Genomic DNA, 21,309 nt, shown 5'->3' on the forward strand with positions numbered 1-21,309 from the left:
TGGACCCTGGCCTGCACCTCGCCCACCGCTCATCGCTAGATCTACCCTCATTATTGTACTTTTTATCACTTATTGTAAATAAACACTGTAAACCTTTCCCCGAGTCCTGCATCTCTTGGTCCAATCCGCCTGCGTTACGACAACTTTGTGCATTACTGCTTCCAATTTGTGTGGACTTAGTTTAGTGACAGGGTGGTCCCTCTGTATAAGAATGGGGACCGGAGGGTGTGTTCCAGTACAGGGGAATCACACTCCTGAGCCTTCCCAGTAAGGTCTATTCCAGGGTACTGGAGAGGAGAATCCGACCTACAGTCGAACCCCAGATTCAGGAGGAGCAGTGTGGTTTTCGTCCCAGTTGTGGAATGCTGGACCAGCTCTATACTCTCCATCAGATCCTCAAGGGTTCATGAGAGTTTGCCCAACCAATCCACATGTGTTTTGTGGACCTGGAGAAGGCATTCAACCGTGTCCCTTGTGGTGTCCTTGGGGGGTGCTCTGGGAGAGCTGTGTTTGCATTGCCGGTAGTAAGTCAGACCTGTTCCCAGTGCATGTTGGACTCCGCCAGGGCTGCTCTTTGTCACTGGTTCTGTTCATTATATTTATGGACAGAATTTCTAGGCACAGGCAGGGGCCGGAGGGGGTCTGGTTTGGGAACCACAGGATATCGTCTGTTTGCAGACGATGTTGTTCCGATGGCTTCTTTGAGCCAGGACCTGCAGCAGGCACTGGGGCAGTTTGCAGCCGAGTGTGAAGTGGCTGAGATGAGAATCAGCTCCTCCAAATCCGAGGCCATGGTTCCCGATCAGAAAAAAGTGGCTTGTTCTCTCCGGGTGGGTGGAGAGCCTTTGCCTCAAGTGGAGGAGTTCAAGTATCCCAGGGTCTTGTTCCAGGATACCCTGGGAAGGATGGACCGTGAGATTGACAGGCGGATCGGGGCAGCATCTGCAGTGATGCAGTCGCTGTATCGGTCTGTTGTGGTGAAGAAGGAGCTGAGCCGGAAGGCAATCGATTTACTGGTCAATCTACATTCATACCCTCACCTATGGTCATGAGCTCTGTGTAGTGACCGAAAGGACAAGATCGCAGATACAAGCAGCCAAAATGAGTTTCCCCTTAGAGATAGAGTGAGAAGCTCAGTCACACGAGAGGAGCTTGGAGTAGAGCCGCTGCTCCTACACATCGAGAGGAGCCAGCTGAGGTGGCTCGGGAACTGTTCGGATGTCTCCTGGATGTCTCCCTAGGGAGGTGTTCTGGGCATGTCCCACCAGGAGGAGGCCTGAGGAAGACACAGGACATGCTGGAGGGACTATGTCTCCCGGCTGGCCTGGGAACGCCTTGGGGTCGCACCGGAGGAGCTGGAGGACGTGTCTGGGGTAAGGGAAGTCTGGGAGTCCCTGGCAAGGCAAGGTTATTTGTATAGCACAATTCGTACACAAGGTAATTCAAAGTGCTTTACAGAATAAGAAAGACATTCAAATCACACAAATCAAAACATAAATAATCACAAATAATTATCATAAATTTACCATTAAAAGAGAAGAGTGCAGAATGAAAACCTTTCAGTCGTATGAACAGCTGAACAGAACCGTTTTGAGTCTGGATTTAAACATTGTCAAAGTAGAGGCCTGTCTCACATCTTCAGGAAGACTGTTCCAGGTTTTAGCTGCATAAAACTTAAATGCTGATTCCCCATGTTTAGTCCTGACTCTGGGCACCAGCAGGAGGCCTGTTCCTGAAGTCCTCAGTGTGTGAGATGGTTCATATGGCACTAACATGTCGGAGATGTACTTTGGACCTAGGCCATGGAGAGACTTATACACAAGCAGAGCTGCTTTAAAGTCTATTCTTTGAGCTACAGAAAGCCAGTGCAGAGACCTGAGCACAGGACTTATGTGCTCGTACTTCCTAGTTCTAGTCAGGACCCGAGCAGCAGTGTTCTGGATGTACTGCAGCTGTGTTAAGGCTCGTTTGGAGAGGCCAGTGAGCAGGCCATTACAGTAGTCTAACCTACTGGAGACAAATGCATGGATAAGTCTCTCTAAGTCTGGCTTTGACAGTATACCTTTGATTTTTGCAATGTTCTTTAGGTGGTAAAAAGCTGCAGATGTTATTCATTTGATGTGGCTGTTACAGTTCAAGTCTGAGTCCATTATTACCCCTAGATTTCTAGCCTGAGTTGAAGGTTTTAGAGAAAGAGACTGGAGGTGACTGCTGACACTTTTTCTATGTTTCTGTGGGCCAAAGATGATGACTTCAGTCTTGTCTGAGTTTAGCAGAAGAAAGTTGTTTTGCATCCACACACTGATCTGTTGGATGCAGTGGCAGAGTGAATCCACTGGTCCATATTCACCTGCTGCCAGTGAGACATAGATCTGAGTGTCCCTGCTTAGACTGCTACCCCCGCGACCCGGGCCCAGATAAGCGGAAGAAAATGGATGGATGGATAGATAGTTTAGTGACATGTACAGCCCAAAGCCGCAATAAAACAGAGACATGTGGCATGTTAGCACCACCCTTAGGGAGTGCCAGGTCGGCCGAGTGCAAAGCGTGGCCCATGATAGCCATTCGATGCTGCTTGTGGCTTTAATTTTGTCATGTTTTTTTTCATTATTCATTTCATTATTTTCAATGGGGAAATTCTCACTTATCTCATGGGTAGATGACATTAAAATTTAGACTCACAATTACTGTGACCAAAATAATAGCAATTAATGATATTATCATGATAATTATTAAAACAGTAGTAGTATAGTAGCAGTATAATGCCCTCATATGTGGATACCAGGACCTTGTAGAGAAAAAAATTGTATTGTGGCCTAGACAACGCAAAATGTGTTGTCCACACGCCAGATCACCAGGTCCTAGGATGTTATAGGTATTCAGATTTATTCATGGTTGTAGTAAAACCATGCACCACTGCTAGCAAGCTGTACAATCAGCTGTGCAAGATGCTGCACTATCTCTAGCTGAAAAGTCAACAAACATGTACCATTATTCATGCAAATCCAACTAACACAAACTACATTCAATAGTTTATTTCACATTGTATGTTACTTACAATGGATATTTTTGGCTCAAGTTTGTCAAACAATGCAGGGTGGTTGTCAAATACGCGTGTAAGGAGCTGCAACTTTTTTCCAGCTGGCTCTACAACAGGGGTGTCCAAACTATGGCCCGGGGGCCAAATGTGGCCCTCAGATCAGTTTTTATTGGCCCTCAGGCCTCCTGCTGAACCAGCCCAATTGATTATAAACAGTACTTTTAACAGCAAATTAAACTATTTCTACCACTGTAACCTCAAACATCACATTGCAGTGTGATACAAACCTCAAATGAACGTGTTTCAGGCCTTATTAATAAACAGTGGCTCTGTCAAAGCTGTGTATAAAGCACCGCACTGTATTGATCACTGGTCTATGGCCCTCCACTTTACATATGTTTTGAGATGTGGCCCTCAATAACAAAAGTTTGGGCACCTCTGCTCTACATATTGATGGCTCATCTTGTTGGTCTTTTAAATCCATAATAATTCCACATATCGGACTTCACCTTCTTGACTGGACGATATAAATGTGCGCCGTCACTGAGACTCAGATCCACTGCCTGCCCTCTAGCCATGACGGTGACTGACAGTGTGATGATCCCCAATTCAGAATAGGCACAGAAACTAATCATTGCTATGACAGAGGGCCTCCTTGTGGGCAAACATCAGAACTAACATCCAAACATTGTATTGAAACTGGAAACATGAGGCAGTCTGGTGCTGTAAAGGCGATTATAATCCCAATTATTAAAATGTAATAACAGAGAAATGCGAAAGTGTGTTCGAGAAAAGTGGACTCTCATGGCCAGCTCAGTCCCTGTTATCTTAGCCTGTGTCATATGCAACAAAAGCATAGCCAGACTGCACTGTACTAGAATGGAATGGACAACACTATCACAATGTATTAAGGGTTCATGTCTCTGGATGCCGCATCCTGCACTGATCTTGGTAAATAAACTTCTCCTGTGTTAGAACTCCAGTGTCATACCTCTTCTTTTCAACTCTCAGGCTACTACAATTTATTTTACAACACCTGGTATGTACTGAATTTTCATAGTTTGGTTGGGGGTGCGACCCATACTCAGATGTGACTTATATGTGAAATTATTAAAATATATAATTTCACATCTTCGTTATTGTCACACTGACAACTGTGTGAGGCCACGTGGAAGTGGCACTTCATCTACTTCCAGAGTAGGCAGAATTGTTCAGAAGTGACATCGAGGATGAAGAATTCAATGGATTTTGTGATTTGGAGTGAGATCAAGTGTAAGCCTGTTAGCTTTTTTTTTTTTTTTTATGCTTTAGTTATCTGATTAACTGTTAATATCTTACGTTAACATACCAGACACGTATTCAGTTTGTTGTCAATGCTTCATGTAGCTGAATAAATATGTGTTATGTAACGGTTGATTATACATTTACAGTTACAGTTCACTTGTTTGACCACTAGATGGACGTATTTGTAATACCTGTAAGAAAATTTACTTGGCTCGTTTTCTTTTATATATTTCATGTTTAATTTCCCCTTATTTATTTCTCCTTCATTTATAAGACCATAAAGGTGATATTTTTTTCATTTGGAACAAAATTGTAAATGTTTAGTTAAAGGTCACAAAAACTACTTCCTGTTTTCCGGTTCAGCCTTTTACACTAATGTGAAGTCTTTAGTTTATTTGAAGTTTATTGTAGGGGTTACATTCTAAAAGTAGCCCAATATAAGCGAAATCCGCGATGTAGCTGTATTTTTACAATTATTATATATGTTTTAAGGCTGTAAAATGCTTCACCACACACTTTATACACGTTTCTCAGACAGGCATCAACATATTCTCCCATTTTTCTGTTGTTCAAACACTCATAGTTCAAACCTTCGTATAATATATCCCCCTTCCTCGATGATTGCTTTAAAGTTGTTGCTCAAGTGCCTCTGCTCCAGCGGTATCCACACTGCCGCCTCTCCGTGCAGAGAAACACTTAAGTCCAAAGTGTATCTGAAATTTGTCGGTGTAGTTTCATCAACATTGTGGGTTTTGTCAGGGAGAAAACTTGCAAAGATACAGTACTTACAAACACACAGTACGCCATCTTGGATGGATCCAAGATGGTGCCATGTATGGTCGCCCTGGTGACTTCTTGTGCTGTGTGTTTTTTGTTTTTGCGTGTATGTCCCGTGAAGAGCTCTTAAACATCAGAACAACGACTCCTGCTGATTTACTGCCAATTTTTTTAGTGCCTGCAGTAGATTTAGTTAACTTTTTGGCCAAAATAGTGAGATGTCGAAGATGAGGAAGCAGGGGCCTTGGTGCGCCTTCGGAGACGCGGCACTCGCACGCCCTTACATGCGATTTTCCTCTCTAACGTTTGCTTACTCAGCAACAAGACGGACGAACTGGTGCTGCTAATGAGGAGAAACAAGGACTTTTCTTCCTCTTGTGTCTTGTGCTTCATGGAGACATGGCTCAACAAGCATATCCCGGGCTGCGTGGATCATTGTTACACAATGGTCAGTGGAGCCTACAGAGCCGTGCCCCAAGCTGCTCTAAGATTCTCTGATCACGTCATGGTTCACCTCATCAAATCGCCAACTACAGGCCCAAAGCCCCTCCCGCTGTGGACAACAAACAATTAGCAGAAAAGTTAAATAGCTTTAATGCGAGGTTTGAGGTCTCACACCCCTCCCCCACCTTCCTCACTATCATGGACATTACAGCCAAACCCACCTCGGACCCCTCCTCCTCCCCTACTGCCCTCACAGTTTTGGAGAAGGACGTGACTAAGCTTTTCAGGAAGCAAAACCCCCGTAAGGCCCCGGGCCCAGACGGTGTCTCTCCTTCCACCCTTAGACACTGTGCTGAGGAACTGGCTCCTGTCTTCACGGACATCTTTAACACCTGGAGTCATGTCACGTCCCAGCCCGCTTCAAGCTGTCCACCATTGTTCCCATTCCCAAGAAGCCCAGGATCACTGGACTTAATCACTACAGACTTGTGGCACTGACGTCCGTAGTCATGAAGTCATTTGAGCGCCTGGTCCTGCACCACCCCAGGTCCCCCCCCTTCAGAGCCAATGGGTCTGTAGGTATTTACCTGGCCATTCACTTCATCCTCGAGCATCTGGACTACCCGGGAACCTAGCAGCAGCAACAACCTGGAGCTTAACACTCAGAAGACAGTGGAGATGATCGTGGACTTCAGGAAAGTCACAGCCCCCCTGCCTCTCCTTGCCCTGACTGACTCCCCCATCACCACTGTGGACTCCTTCCGCTTCCTGGGCACCTATATCACTCATTATCTCAAGTGGGAGCCAACCATCAGCTCCCTCATCAAGAAACCCCAGTAGAGGATGTTCTTTCTGTGGCAGCTGAGAAAAGCTAAGTTGCCAGTCCAGATGATGGTGCGGTTCTACATGGCCATCATTGAGTCCATCCTCACCTCCTCCATCACTGTGTGGTTCGCTGGGGCCACTGCCAGGGACAGACAGTGCAGCAAATTGTGCGCTCTGCTGATAAGGTGATTGGCTGCAGCCTTCCATCTCTACAGGACCAGTACGTCTCCAGGACTCGGGGGCGAGCAGGCCGTATAGCAGCTGACACTTCTGACCCTGGACATGGACTATTTGAGCCACTTCCCTCTGGCAGGAGGCTATGGTCCATTGGGACCAGAACCTCTCATCATAAGAATAGTTTCTTCCCCTCTGCCGTTTGTCTCATGAACACTTTACACTCACCTAAAGGATTATTAGGAACACCTGTTCAATTTCTCCTTAATGCAATTATCTAATCAACCAATAACATGGCAGTTGCTTCGATGCATTTAGGGGTGTGGTTCTGGTCAAGACAATGAATGTCAGAATGGGAAAGAAAGGTGATTTAAGCATTTTTGAGCGTGGCATGGTTGTTGGTGCCAGAAGGGCTGGTCTGAGTATTTCACAATCTGCTCAGTTACTGGGATTTTCACGCACAACCATTTCTAGGGTTTACAAAGAATGGTGTGAAAAGGGAAAAACATCCAGTATGCGGCAGTCCTGTGGGCGAAAATGCCTTGTTGATCCTAGAGGTCAGAGGAGAATGGGCTGAGTGATTCAAGCTGATAGAAGAGCAACGTTGACTGAAATAACCACTCGTTACAACCGAGGAATGCAGCAAAGCATTTGTGAAGCCACAACATGCACAACCTTGAGGCAGATGGGCTACAACAGCAGCAAGACCCCACCGGGTACCACTCATCTCCACTACAAATAGTAAAAAGAGGCTACAATTTGCACAAGCTCACCAAAATTGGACAGTTGAAGACTGGAAAAATGTTGCCTGGTCTGATGAGTCTCGATTTCTGTTGAGACTTTCAAATGGTAGAGTCAAAATTTGGCGTAGACAGAATGAGAACATGGATCCATCTTGCCTTGTTACCACTGTGCAGGCTGGTGGTGGTGGTGTAATGGTGTGGGGGATGTTTTCTTGGCACACTTTAGGTCCCTTAGTGCCAATTGGGCATCGTTTAAATGCCACGGGCTACCTGAACATTGTTTCTGACCGTGTCCATCCCTTCATGACCACCATGTACCCATCCTCTGATGGCTACTTCCAGCAGGATAATGCACCATGTCATAAAGCTCATTTAAATTGGTTTCTTGAACATGACAATGAGTTCACTGTACTACAATGGCCCCCACAGTCACCAGATCTCAACCCAATAGAGCATCTTTGGGATGTGGTGGAACGGGAGCTTCGTGCCCTGGATGTGCATCCCACAAATCTCCATCAACTGCAAGATGCTCCTATCAATATGGGCCAACATTTCTAAAGAATGCTTTCAGCACCTTGTTGAATCAATGCCACATAGAATCAAGGCAGTTCTGAAGGCGAAAGGGGGTCAAACACCATATTAGTATGCTGTTCCTAATAATCCTTCAGGTGAGTGTATAATATCTGTACTAAACTGGACACTTTATAATACCAGTCACTTTAATAAGTCATGTTTGCACTGTTGTTCTGATGCTGCTGTTGTATATATTTTCTACCTCTAAGTATTTTATTTTATTTTTAAGCATATCTTTTTTAACTCTGTGCATGCCCTTATTTGTATTTATATTTATTCAGTGTGTTTTTATGTTGCACTTTATCACCGCAGTAAGTTCCTAGTTTGTGAACTGTGTTCACAGACGATGGCAATAAAAGTCTTCTGATTCTGATTCTGTACTTCAGAGTCACACTGCCATCGAACATTTATGTAACCCTAATATATTGTTTTCATCAGTCTCTTGAGGCTGTGGCAGGTTACAGTTAGATTTAATATGATGTATATATGATGTATTTGGCTGAACACATTCTATACTGTGCAGGAGACACGACACGGAGGAGATTGATTGACAATGGTCTACAGTCCCTTAGCCAATCAGGACACAGAATACAATGTGCGTTCATACGCTGTAAAAAATAAAAATAAAAAGTCTGCAAAACAGCGAGACTGAGAAAGGTGAACCATGATATAGTGAGAGACCAATGTAGTCAGGAAAACACAGTATACACTTTTCAAGATCAAGAACTGTGGTTTATACTGTGTAATGACAGATTTTATAACAATCATTGGTGTAAACAACATGATCAACAGATGTCTGACTAACTACAGCTTTTATAGATGTAGTGGATGATAACTGTGGCGAGGTCGCTGCTTTGACCCCATTTGTTTAGCGAGACAGGTCCCCTCTGCCTGAAGAGTCACATAGGGGCAGCTATTTTAATGAACTCTGCTTCACTGTGATAAAATAGGTGTGTCTGACGGGATGGGGGTTCCACCCCTTCAGAGGAATCTAGCTAGCAGAGCACTCATCGTTGTGGCCAACGGCTGCCCACACAGGGCAGTAATCATCATATGGACACAACACGTTTTTTTTTTAATAGTTTTACTTTGTCTGAACAATATTGAAAATACCCCTTTTTTATTTTAAGAGCTTGCTACCCTGGATACATATAGACAGACACATACATACATTTATTTATTTATTTCCCCAAGGATCCTTTGTGGCCTGTCATAGACAATTTTACCCAAAGATAACAGAGACTATGTCATATTACATTAGCAGTCAAAACAGCTATAACAGAAATACTGCACAATAAACTACAAATTTGAAGGCCAACACAGCTTTACTTTTCCCTGCAACCTACTTTGATGACATCAGCCTGCCTTCCATAGATCACTGTTACAGCATTCTTTCTAATAGCTATTTGTAGCATTAGTGATCTTGACAACATATCAGTGTGCACATGTTACTCAAAACTGCAAGGTAAGTAGAGTGGAAGCAGTGAAATAGTGAGGTCAAAGATAAATAATGCAGGTACTAAGGAACAGCCTCCCTCTGCCTGTCAGATACTACGAGTCTTTAATGCAGTTTAGACTAAAAACACATATCTTCTCCCTAACATTTAATTGCAGCTAGACAGGATATTTTGGCATTTTACTTTTTTAATGTTCTTTGCCTATGAGTCATATTTTGTTGACTTACACACACCAACAGTCAATATGTCATTATATTTTCTAAAAATAAATACACTGTTTAAACAATCAGCGTTGGATCATACTGTAAATATATGTGCATAAATAATGTACATAATAAATTGCCGCATGCTACCAAACTACCAACTTTAATTTAGTGGTAATCACACCCTGGCACAATCTCCTAAATTTCAGATATTGTGACTTTGTACTCTTCTGTTTAATTCTGCTCAAACACAAACTCATGAGTCATGAGGCAGTATACTAACTGTAAATTAAAAATTGTAACCAGAAGATCAGAAGATTTTGCCGGATTCCCCTGCTCCCACTTTCAGAAAATTCCAGCAGTTCTGAACATCCAAAAGTTTTGATTGAATTATCCAACCAAAATATGTTTTATCTACCCCTGTGGATTTGCCTAGCAGGTCATCTTTTATTGAAGTGGCTACACCCAGGATAAGAAAAAGACATATAGGCTGGCAGCATTAGCGAGCATTCAGTTCTTTGGTGTGAACAGATGGAAAAGACACCTTCTATAGCATATCACAGTTCATTAGCAGTGAGCCAGAACCGTTTCATTTTCCTTCTTTTCAGTAGAGATTTATTCTTCTCTTCACAGCAGTGGGGATAATGCTCTGTCAGAAGCTTACAGTGTTGTCAGAGAACATGCTATTGGAAAGATGTGGCCCATCTGAAAGCCAGTCTTCTGCACATTCACTCTAGCACTCCCACTCCCACAGCCCTAGAGAAATGCAAATGTCCAAATTCATGTCCGGCTCTGTAGTCCCATCGGTGCTCGGGGAGGCTTCAGGGCAAGATATTCGGTATCTTAATGCAAAATCACTGTCTGTCATGCCTCACACCATTAATTCAGTGGAGGCTCTGCAAACTGTTAACAGTCAAGCTATCAACTGGCTCTCCCCTCTGTCTTTCACACTTCTCATAGACCTCATTTTCAGATAATAGGCCATAGAAGCAGAAAAGTGACCTTTTTAATTATCTGAAGGATTATGAACTCTGATTTCTCTCCAAATGCTAATACATAGATAACAGCTGTGCATCTTTACATAGAAGTTGTGCATTAGCCCTCCCCATGGCCCTGCGCTGATGGCTCACAGCTGATCTCTGCACACCTCTTTTCACATGAAAACAGGTCCAATGGTCAAGCTATGATCGTCATAAAGATTTAGATACATCTGAATTGAATAATGTGTGTGATTAACAGCATTACATTGGTTCTTGAGAGTTGATAAAATACTGAGGTTTTGGAAAACAATTACTACACATGAAAATGGCTGAATGTAAAATACTTTTGTTTAGCACAACCTTGCTAGTGGGAATGATGCTTTTATACAAATTGTGATCTTACGCAACTGTTATTAATTATTAAGTAAATCATTATTGCTTTGGATATTTTTGTTTAGTTTAGTTTTGTATTGCTAAGGTTTCTAAACTCCTTCTGAGAAGAACTTTAGAGATGTTTTGTGGTATTGTTTTCATTGCACACATGAGGCTACAGAATGGAGTTAAGGAGCTCACAAGTGCGGTAGGTGCAGTATATGAGTCTTCAGAGTCATTGTAAAATACAAATGTGTGCTGAGCAGTAACTTCAGAAATTTTAAACTTTTTTAGATTTATTATTATTATTTTTTTAGATTTATTATTATTGGGGGGGAATTTATTTTACAAAATTCCAGACCAAGGACAGACATTTTATCTTTAAATGCAAGTTGTTATAATAACAACAATAACATAGAGAACAATGGGCTGAATAGCAGTACAGCACGCTAACATAACACATAGACAACAAACTGTCTGGTATGTTTACGTAGGATATCAACAGTTAATCAGATAGGCTACGCTAACATAACATATGCCGGCTTGTCCCCAAACACAAGAGACACAAGAGTTAATTTCACTGTTGTATACTACAGTAGCATCTTAGTACCAGCATCAAATATAACATAAGCTCTGGCTTATATTACATATACACACAAAACTGCACATGAACGCTTGGAAAATATACATACCACTTTGGCCTGCTAGTAAACAAACCAGTGAAGTGAAAACTTTATATTTCACTTTTCGTTTGTTTCTTAAATAGTGCTCTGTCAGGTAAGACTTTATATTAGGGTAAAAGGCTGAACTGAACTGAAATTTTAATTGTCTTCTGTTTTTAATGTCTTTTTTGCACTGTAGCACTTTGAGATTTGTTGTTCAAATGTAAAGTGTGTTATAAATAAAATGTATTATTATTATTATTATTAACTGGAAAACAGGAAGTAGTTTTCATGATCTTTAACTAAACTTATGATAAACTAAACACTTAGGTGGGAAACAATGAGTTTACACTTGCTAGGTACAATATCTGATCAAATCCTGCCAACTGAATGAACAGCAGTACAGTTCACAATACAAGTTACAACTGCGCCCAGCACCAAGAAATGGCACCACTCACGTTGTAGACATTGGATTTTAACATCTGCACCAAGTGCCAATCGGGCAATGTTTTTCTTACTGGTAACAGAAGAGTTGAAGAAATAATGTCTCCAGTGCGGGAGTTTTACAGGGTCTCATAGTCAAGTGTTGGGCTTAATAATATCCACATTCAGTCACAGTCTGCAGTGTCTGCTCTAAAGTTGAAACGAAACACAATATGAATCAATCTCCGCCAACAAAAACGTCCTGGTAAAAGTGTAATGTGATGTAGTATGAGTGAAGTGTGTGTAAAGGTGCAGCCAAATGACTCCGTGTAATGCGCCATAATCCTCATCCTCATTTGCTCAGGAAACTACAGAGTAAAATCTTAAAGTTATCAAAACAAAAGCATGTGCTTTGCGCATGCATGCTTTGGTATTGGTATTTGGTATTTATTTATTTATAGTCATTGTCACAGAAAAACAATGAAATTGCGTTTGGAGCATCCCAATATTTTTTACGCTGTCTTTGTTATTAATCGCCATAAGGAGAAAACAAAAGCGAAACCGTTGGAGCTCACGTGAAGCTCCAGCGGGGAAATAGTAGTATAATGATAGGCTCATCATAAAACCATGGTTTTGAATTTATGATGAGGTATTGTTACAGCTCTCTTCAAAGGATAGTTCTAAAAAGTCAACCCCCGCACCTCTCCACCCCTCCAGACCAAACTGAAAGTTTCACCCTTGGTTCCAAATAAAAAATCACCTTTATGGTCTTACACATGAAGGGATATAAATAAGCCTAGAGTGCCCTCACGCAGTTGTCCGTGTGACAACGAAGAAATTATATAATTTAATAATTCCACATATAAGTTGCGTGAATATAAGTTGCACCCCTGGCCAAACTATGAAAAAAAAAAATCTCTGCTAAATGCACATAATATGGTTACAGAATCAGGGAAATCTATAACTGCACTGTCTTCATTAATAACAGCTGTATTGCCACTGTATATAAGATTTCAAATTACCCACGTGCTCTATACATACATATTTATTTTCTCCTTAATTCTGTTTTTTCTTCTTGGCTTGCTTAGCCACTACTCAGCTAAAGTGGAGGACAAAATAATTGCCTCTATATTTCCTGGATTAATTTCTTACAGAGTTCTAATACAGTGGTCAGACTGGCACTCAAGTGATCATGACAGGCCTAGTACTGCAGGCTTTGTATTTTAAGAAATGCACTTAAGTGTCAAGATAATTTTATTTTCTATACTCATTAACGTCAGGCATTAGCAATTAAAAAATGAATCCCTGGAAGGAATGCTTTGATGTAAGGGTTAAAAAGGTCTACAAAGTTCTACACAAGATGACCTCATGATTAGATTTCAAATACTTTCCAACTACAAAAAAATCACTCAAATTAGCGATGAGCTGTATGGCAAACAATTATCATATTACATATACTGTATGGAATCACAATTTATGGCTACTATGTTTTGTGAACACTGACAATGCAAAACTCACATATGGCAATAAAAATCGAATTGTGATCTCATCCCTGTAACAGCATACTCTATGGTCTAAAACAGACTCTTTCCACCACCCTCTCCTCCTCTTGTTCAGCCTCCAGTGGATATGTTCAGTGGATATGACCAATCACAGTGAAGAATGAACTTTCAGAAACAGCGGATAGCTTAGAAACTGTATAACAGATACATAGAAAACATGAATTGTGATATAATCGAAATTGTGATCTGTCTCTAAGAAAATTGTGATGTGTCATCCTTACTATCACCATTCATCATCTTCTGCTTTATCCAGGGCTGTGTGTGTGTGTATATATACATACATACGAGGGTCATTGAAGGTGAATTTTTCCGTATAAGGTCTTTTAATACAGTTAGAATCTTACTGTTTTTTGTTTGTTTGTTTTACTTGTTTTTCACATGGATTTAATTTCTTTTGTAGATTAAAAAAACAACTTTGAGAGTTTTGGCAATTAACAAAGATGGCCAACCAAGAAGCATGCTCCAGGATTGAACAGCAGTCAGTTATCAAGTTTTTGGTTGCTGAAGGGTGCAAATCCATTAAAATTCATGGGAGAATGTCAACTGTGTATGGTTCGATGACCTCAGGAGAGCTCACTTCTGTAGGCCTCCCAGGCCTGCCTTCATCCTCAACACTGCTCCGTCCTTCTTTAAACAATTTAGCCCACTTGTAGACATTTTTTGGGCTGAAACATGTGGCACCATACACATCCATTGGTGTACTATCATTAATTAACAACAATTGCAATCAATTATTCCATGACTCATTTCAAATTTGATTAATTACACTGCATTATTTCACATCCACAAAAAGTCTTCTGAAGTCAGTGGTTAGGTCACAGTTTTTCTTCCTCATTCACCTCTCCATCTCACACCATCACTGCACTTAGAAGTGAAGAAGCACTTTGAGCCTTTTTAGCACAGCGTCATGCCATCACACTTCCTTCACACGACCCTTTCACCCTGCGAGTGTGATGGGGTAGAGCCGACATGGTGGCCTGGCCGGCGGAAAGGCGAGTGCATTAGACCTCTGTTGTCAAACGAAGCATCAATTAATGAGCAGCTGGGAGCACATCTATCCCGAGACACTTGGCTGCAGGGTGCCACACAGGAGCAGGGCACGGCCACAGACAGCTGGGGACCTGAATAATTAAGCATGACTGTTTTCAATGTTTAACTGAATTACAGGCTGGAAGTGGTGTTAAAGAGATTATTTTGAGAGAAAATAATATAGTCACTGCTGTCATATCACTGTTAACACATTCTGGCCAGCGCAGTAAAAACTGTGTGATACCTGAAAAAAAAAATATATATATATAATATATATATATATATATATATATATATATATATATAATTTTATTTTATTTATTTAACAAAAAAAAAGTCACGGCGAAAAGGAATCTAACACAAGAATGGATACGTTCACATTTTGACATTTTTGTTCCTACTTTTTGCCAAGTAAAGCTTTATTGTATGTTTGGATTTGGGGCAAAATTTTCTACATTTTCGAAAGAATTAGTAGATAAAATACCACTCCAGGCATTAAAATGAACTCTGTCAATTCCTTGTCCTCAAACAAGAGATGCTCTTGTGAGTTTGGTTATATTCTAGGGCTTTGGAAAAAAAAAAATGCTATTTATGCCTTCAAATCAAGATAAAGTTCACAGTGATTGTTTTTAAACATTAGCATTTAAGAAAATATTAGATAGAAATATCAAACCAATACAAGAATCAAACATTTTTTTCAGCTCTATCGTCATTATCCTACAAGATAAAGCCTGCTTTATTTATAACCATAAACCCCTAATGACTAATAAACAAAGCTCCACTGACTGGCAGCCATGAAATTCTGCAGAATCCAGTGAAATCGGATCAATTTGGTGGAACAAACCGCTCAGTTAGATTCCTATTCCTCTCCCCAGATGAGAGCAGCGGCACGCTCCCTGCTCATGATTTGTCTCCAATATGTGAAGGAGTGGAGTAAACAGTGATCAAAAAGTGCTGCAGCCTCAAAGAGCTTACACGCAATGCTCACGGGCTAAACAGTCAGGCAGAACCGAAACACGGCCAGTCTGCGATCAGATGAAGGTGATATCAGAGACTTTTAACGTAGGCGGCTTCCTTGGAGCTGCTGCTGTTTCATTTTCTCCTTCTCACCCTCTCTCTCACACTGAAGTCCAAAGCCCAGGAGAAATTAGTCACAGCGTGCCGTGGTGAGGATGTGTATGCACCTCTATAAAGGCCGAGTAGATCAAAATTGTTTACTTCTAATTGAGCTGTCTATGTGAAAATGAATGGAAAACGATTGCCCCAAAAAAGGTCTGATCAATATATGCACTGAAAAGTGTGAGGCATGGTTGCCAAACAAATAAAAAATGCAATTCACCATGTGTCAGTAATATTATAAAACAGATTAAAATGTTCCCTGTGTGAATTGAGGCAAAACTTGTGAATTACAAACGGACATGTACGCCTTCCTGCAACACATTGTTTTATGAATGCAAACTGAAATGCATTACCATCTTTTGACTGACAGTGAAGTGTCATGAAAGCAAAGCATGGACTGTGGCTGCCCTTAAGTTAATTCTACCAGATTCCTTATTTCCAGCTAGTTAATCAGATCAAGGAAATTTGCACAAAAATGTTATGGCAGCGCTCACTTGTTAAGAGCTCTCATTTCTGTTATTGTTTGGCATTCATGTAGGGTCAAAAAATCCAAGCTCATGGTAGCTGATAAGCAGCAGAAAAGGCGAGGCTCCAATCATGTTCGCCATACCACAGGGGAATTAGGCTGAAATAACAAGCATAAGAAATAACAGGCTCATTTCTATACAGCATAATTGCAATTTTCTATCCAAATTACAGTCTAATGATTATAGGCACGAGGTGGGGCTTGACAGCAACACCAGAAAGGAACGGGTGGGAAAAACACACACTGCAAAAGGACCCTAAGGCATGAGAATAGAGAGAAAGGACAGAAAAAAAAAGCTGCCAACAAAAGACGAGAGCTCCTGACTCCCAGAGGAAAATTGGGTTTAGAAGTGGGCTTCTCAAAATCTCCAATCCCCCAACCGGTTCTGTGGGCTAGCAGTTCAGGGTTTCAGTACAAGTGAGGTGCTTTCTGCTCTCCTGGATGAGGAGGGAATGAGAACTCACTGCATTAGCACAACCTGTAGAGTGAAAGGTGCCAAATATAGACTATATGCTGAGTGTAAGAAACAGTTAGAGAGAAGCCTGATCAGCTCCATAGAAAGAGTTGATTTCAAAACTCTGTCCATCACTACTGTTCAGGGCACACACCAGGCAGGGATTATTAAAGAGTCAAAGGTAATCCAATGGAAATCACACCTTTATGCGTTGAACACTACAACAGGTAGATTTAAGATAACCCTGTAGCTGTACCATTGGGTTTGTGAGCATCAGTTTATTATAATGTCACCTGTTTGTTCTGAGAACTGAAGGGGTTTGTCCTGGCATTTACTGACACAAACAAGCACACAGAAGAATCTAGGTAAATAAAAGATGCAGCTGAGCCTCAGAGCACAATCTATTATAAAGCAAAAACACAGGATCAGAAGGGGCAAGTAACATTGTCTGCAGGAAACAATTATTGTCTCTACATCCATTACTACCAGCCTAAAACATATGACATGAATCACAAGGCAGTGCTAGAAAAAGGTTGGATTTTTCTTTAAATACCAATGGATTTTTTCAAGCCACTGGAGCTGTTCGGAGGTGGAACAAACTGTGCACTCGAAACACATTAGCTAAAGAACACTGCTGAGCAGCAGGCTTGTGGTGCTGAAATTGTGTGTAATCATGAAAGAGATAGATGGTTGACTTTATATTGTTCTACTAAGGCAAATCTGCAGAGCTGCTGATGAATATAGAATTTCTAAAATTATGCAATGTACCTAGGATTTCACGGTTAGGCTGTGGTGTGGCAGTGTTCTTCACAGTGACAAGCTAATGGGTTGTACATATCTTATATAAACTGACATATTTGTCTTGCCACAGTCGAGTGATGCAGAAATGTCAGGCTCCTGTAGCTTCTTAAAGCTGTGCATTCTCAACAGGCAATGTTCAGCCTTTAAGTAACACAGGCTGTGCAAAGCCTCACAGTGTAAAACGCAGGCACATCTTTTGTTTTGTCTCATGCCTACAAACAGCAACCAGACTATTATATTATGCCCTATTGATCTGACAGAGAGAGCAGACGCAGACTGAGAACACAAATACAGTCTGGGGGTGGCTCCTTAAAAGTCAAGACAAGGTTCTTATCCACACTTCTCTGTTCCTCTAGAATAACCTGGTGGCTGATGCTTATGACTCAGTGTCATGCCTTCTTCAGGCTTTTGTTGAATACTGCTGAAACTGCAAAATAACATGTTCAGGCTTTCATGCACTGCAGCCCCTTTCAGACCAGAGTTATGAGAGCAGAATGTGGACAGGTACAGATGTTACTTTTTCAGTAAGCCTTTGGACCACAAAACTAATTCCGCAAGTATTGATGAAAGGAGGTCTTTTTTAAAGTCCCCAATGAAACTTGCTAAATCTCAAATACAGTGCAACTGTCACTGGGATCCCATCTCCAGTAATCTCACAGTGGTCTTTGCTCTGTCAGCAACAGCGACCAATAACATGGCACAATAAAAGCCTTCAGAACAACAGTGGGCCGCAGGTAGCTTCAAGGGCTACTGATGGTGATCTATAAAACAATATAATGGGTTGCCTGTCAGCCAGTGTGGAAGGGAAGATCTACGCATCCACTGACTTTCTGAAGGCACTTCAATTAATCACAGCAGAATTGTATCAGCCGCCATAGGAGTGTAAGGTTATTACTATCCCGGTATTCCACAGGATGAAATGCAATGATAGCACTAATTGAGGGGAGAAAAAAAACTGCTGACTGCACAATACTTGTCAAGAGGATGAAGGGAAAACAACAGAGGGAGGGGCAAGGCCAAAGCTGGGCAAGGAAGGGAAGGAGTTAGGAATTGGAAAAACTAGACAGTGATATCCTACATATAGTAATCAAGAGTTAGGCAAGATAAGATGGATTTGGTTAAAATAACAAGTAGCAGATCTTACTATAAACATCAAGAGACACATATTTTGGGCTATTAACTTCCATCCATCTCAAATTGTCATTGAAAATATTCACACACACTTACAGTAACTGAAACTGTTCAGTTAGGACTAGGCTAAAAGCACCACTCCCGTCTGAATATTTTAGCAGTCTATAAAAATGATCAAAAACGCTTATAGAAGCCCTTTTTATAAGACAGTGATATTCTGTATACAAACGTGCTCCATCACAGAAGTCAGCAAAGAATCACTGTTATAGTAGTAGCCATCTGACGCTTGACTGTTATTATATCTATAAACACTGAATCCCAGGCTACATTCCTGCAGTCCTGAAAATAAATATAACAATAAAGAAGTATGTGCTGTGTAAAGATGCCTGTCTTACCTGTCGCTGTGTGATATTAATTAATCCCGGGAAATTTCCCCCTTCATTTATTCTCCATTGTCAACGACACTAAACACGAGTCTTCTTTAGATAAATGCCATTTCCATGTCGATCCAAGACGTCCTCCACCACAACACATTTAACCTAAAACACAGGACGCGAGTCAGAGCTCAATCCACGAGTCACAGATTTCTTTTACGCGGCAGCTGTTTACTTGGACTGGGAGAAAGTCTATAAAGTTACTGGTCCATGCGCCACACCGCCGCAGCTGCTCAACGCAGCTGTCACTCAGTCATAGTTGGTAGGCTGGAGCATGGTGCGCCTCCTGCTCCTCCTCGCCGGCTCCTTATATTTTTCAGTAGCGTCTTCGTGCAGTTATAGAAACTGATTTGAGATGTCCGAGAGATGCAAGGAGGGATGCGAGAGCACCGGTGTGATGACAGACAACGCGGGAGAGCGGCACTGAACGTGGCTTTGGCGACCCTCAGTGGAGGCGGGAAACTCTACATCAGAAGCAAAGATTTCTTTCAACAACCAAATAATTTCTATACTGCCTGGTCAAAAAAAAAAAAACGTCGCCACCAAAAAAAACAACAAAAGGTCACAAATATAATATTGATATATATGATATATATATTTGATTAGACTGCCTTTTGGTTTGATCACGGCACACAGTGTTGCATAATTTTTTCACCAAGATCTTATGGATGATGGTACAGTCTGACTGCTGCGCAAAGCCTTCTCCAGCACATCCTAAATGTTCTCAATGGGGTTAAGGTCTGGATTCTGTTGTGGCCAATCCATGTGTGAAAATGATGTCTCATGCTCCCTGAACCACTCTTTCACAGTTTGAGCCCGATGAATCCTGGCATGATCATCTTTGTAATATGCCTGTGTCATCAGGGAAGAAAAAAATCAATTGATGGAATAACCTGGTCATTCAGTATATTCAGGTAGTCAGCTGACCTCATTCTTTGAGCACATACTGTTGCTGAACCTGGACCTGACCAACTGGAGAAGGCTCATATTTGCTTAGTTAAATCCGACTTTTTTTTTTTTTTTTTTTTACCTTTCAAGATATTTCCATGATCATTATTGTCAAGCATAGTTGCATAATGTTGCCTGGCTGGCACTTGGCAAGCCAACACCTCTAGTTTAGGGTTTAAAGATCTATACACTATTCACAGCTATAATCATCACCTTTCAGAAAAGAAATGAATGCGTCAACACACTGCCATTGTGCAGCAGATACTTTTACAATAGTGAACATATCCCCGTAAGTCTTTGAATGAAGATACTTTACTTTGCTGCTTGGCTCTATTAAAATAGCTGTACTGCCACAAACAAGCTCAAATAGAGATTGACTTTCTTTCTTTCTTTCTTTCTTTCTTTCTTTATTTATTTATTTGTCAGGGACCATGTTCAAATTCATTAATGTAACAAAAGAAGAGATGATTTGTACCAGATTTAGCTACTGCTATTTTCCATCTTCAGTCCATGAGCAGGTGAACACACATTAAAACACACATTTCATTACAATTACATGATAAGACAAACAGTTCATCATTAACATCAGCAGTAAAATACAATACATATCCCCATGCCCTATACATGATGTTTCTTACAGTCCAAACCAATTTAAAAAATCAAATATGTGCAGGTTTTTAGAGTGATACAAATTAATTAGACTGGTGTGGACATGTTTGCTTATCTAAAATGTACTTTTTCAAATTTCTCGTAATATTATTTAAATCTATAGACAATTTTAGACAGTCTGGAAGCTGATTCCACTGTTTGATGGTTTGAAATAAAAAGGCTACCTGAGCAAGACTGTCATCAGTTTTACTAAAAATCAAGATGGCACAATGTTGTACCTCATGAATGTTTGGATTTGATCATTTGTACCTTGGGTAAGTCTATTATCAGACTTTTTAAGCACCAAGTTTCAAAATCTACACTACAAAATAATTTATTTATTGGTTTATTTGACAGAGACAGTGTACATTAATAGCATTGCTGCAAATGCACCAGAATTAGCCAAAAGGCTATTTTTCATCCGTTGTCCCTGGACAACGGATGAAAAAATAATATATTGTTCTTTCATATGAGAGAAAAACTTGTTCAATTCAATTCATTTTATTTTTGTAACGCCCAAAATCACAACAACAGTTGTCTCGAAGGGCGTTCATGTTTTGGTTGATGGGGGAAACTGGAGTACCCGGAGGAAACCCATCCAGACACATGCAAAACTGTACATAGAAAGGCCTGGGCGACCCGGGGATCGAACCAAACCTTCTTGCTGTGAGGCATGAGTGTTGCCACTCAGCCACCATGC

At 41.1% G+C, this 21,309-nt stretch overlaps 1 protein-coding gene across 1 annotated transcript in view; it reads right to left on the reverse strand.

Moving 5' to 3' along the window:
• tafa3a (TAFA chemokine like family member 3a) overlaps positions 1-19,087 on the reverse strand; it is a 154,433-nt gene extending 135,346 nt beyond the window's left edge. The window contains exon 1 of the mRNA XM_033966628.2: positions 18,975-19,087. The gene's annotated coding sequence lies outside the window, so the exon portion shown is untranslated. The remainder of the gene's footprint in view (positions 1-18,974) is intronic.
• Positions 19,088-21,309: the final 2,222 nt, after the last annotated feature.

This window comes from Periophthalmus magnuspinnatus, chromosome 5 (assembly GCF_009829125.3).
Source record: "Periophthalmus magnuspinnatus isolate fPerMag1 chromosome 5, fPerMag1.2.pri, whole genome shotgun sequence".
NCBI lineage: Eukaryota > Metazoa > Chordata > Actinopteri > Gobiiformes > Gobiidae > Periophthalmus > Periophthalmus magnuspinnatus.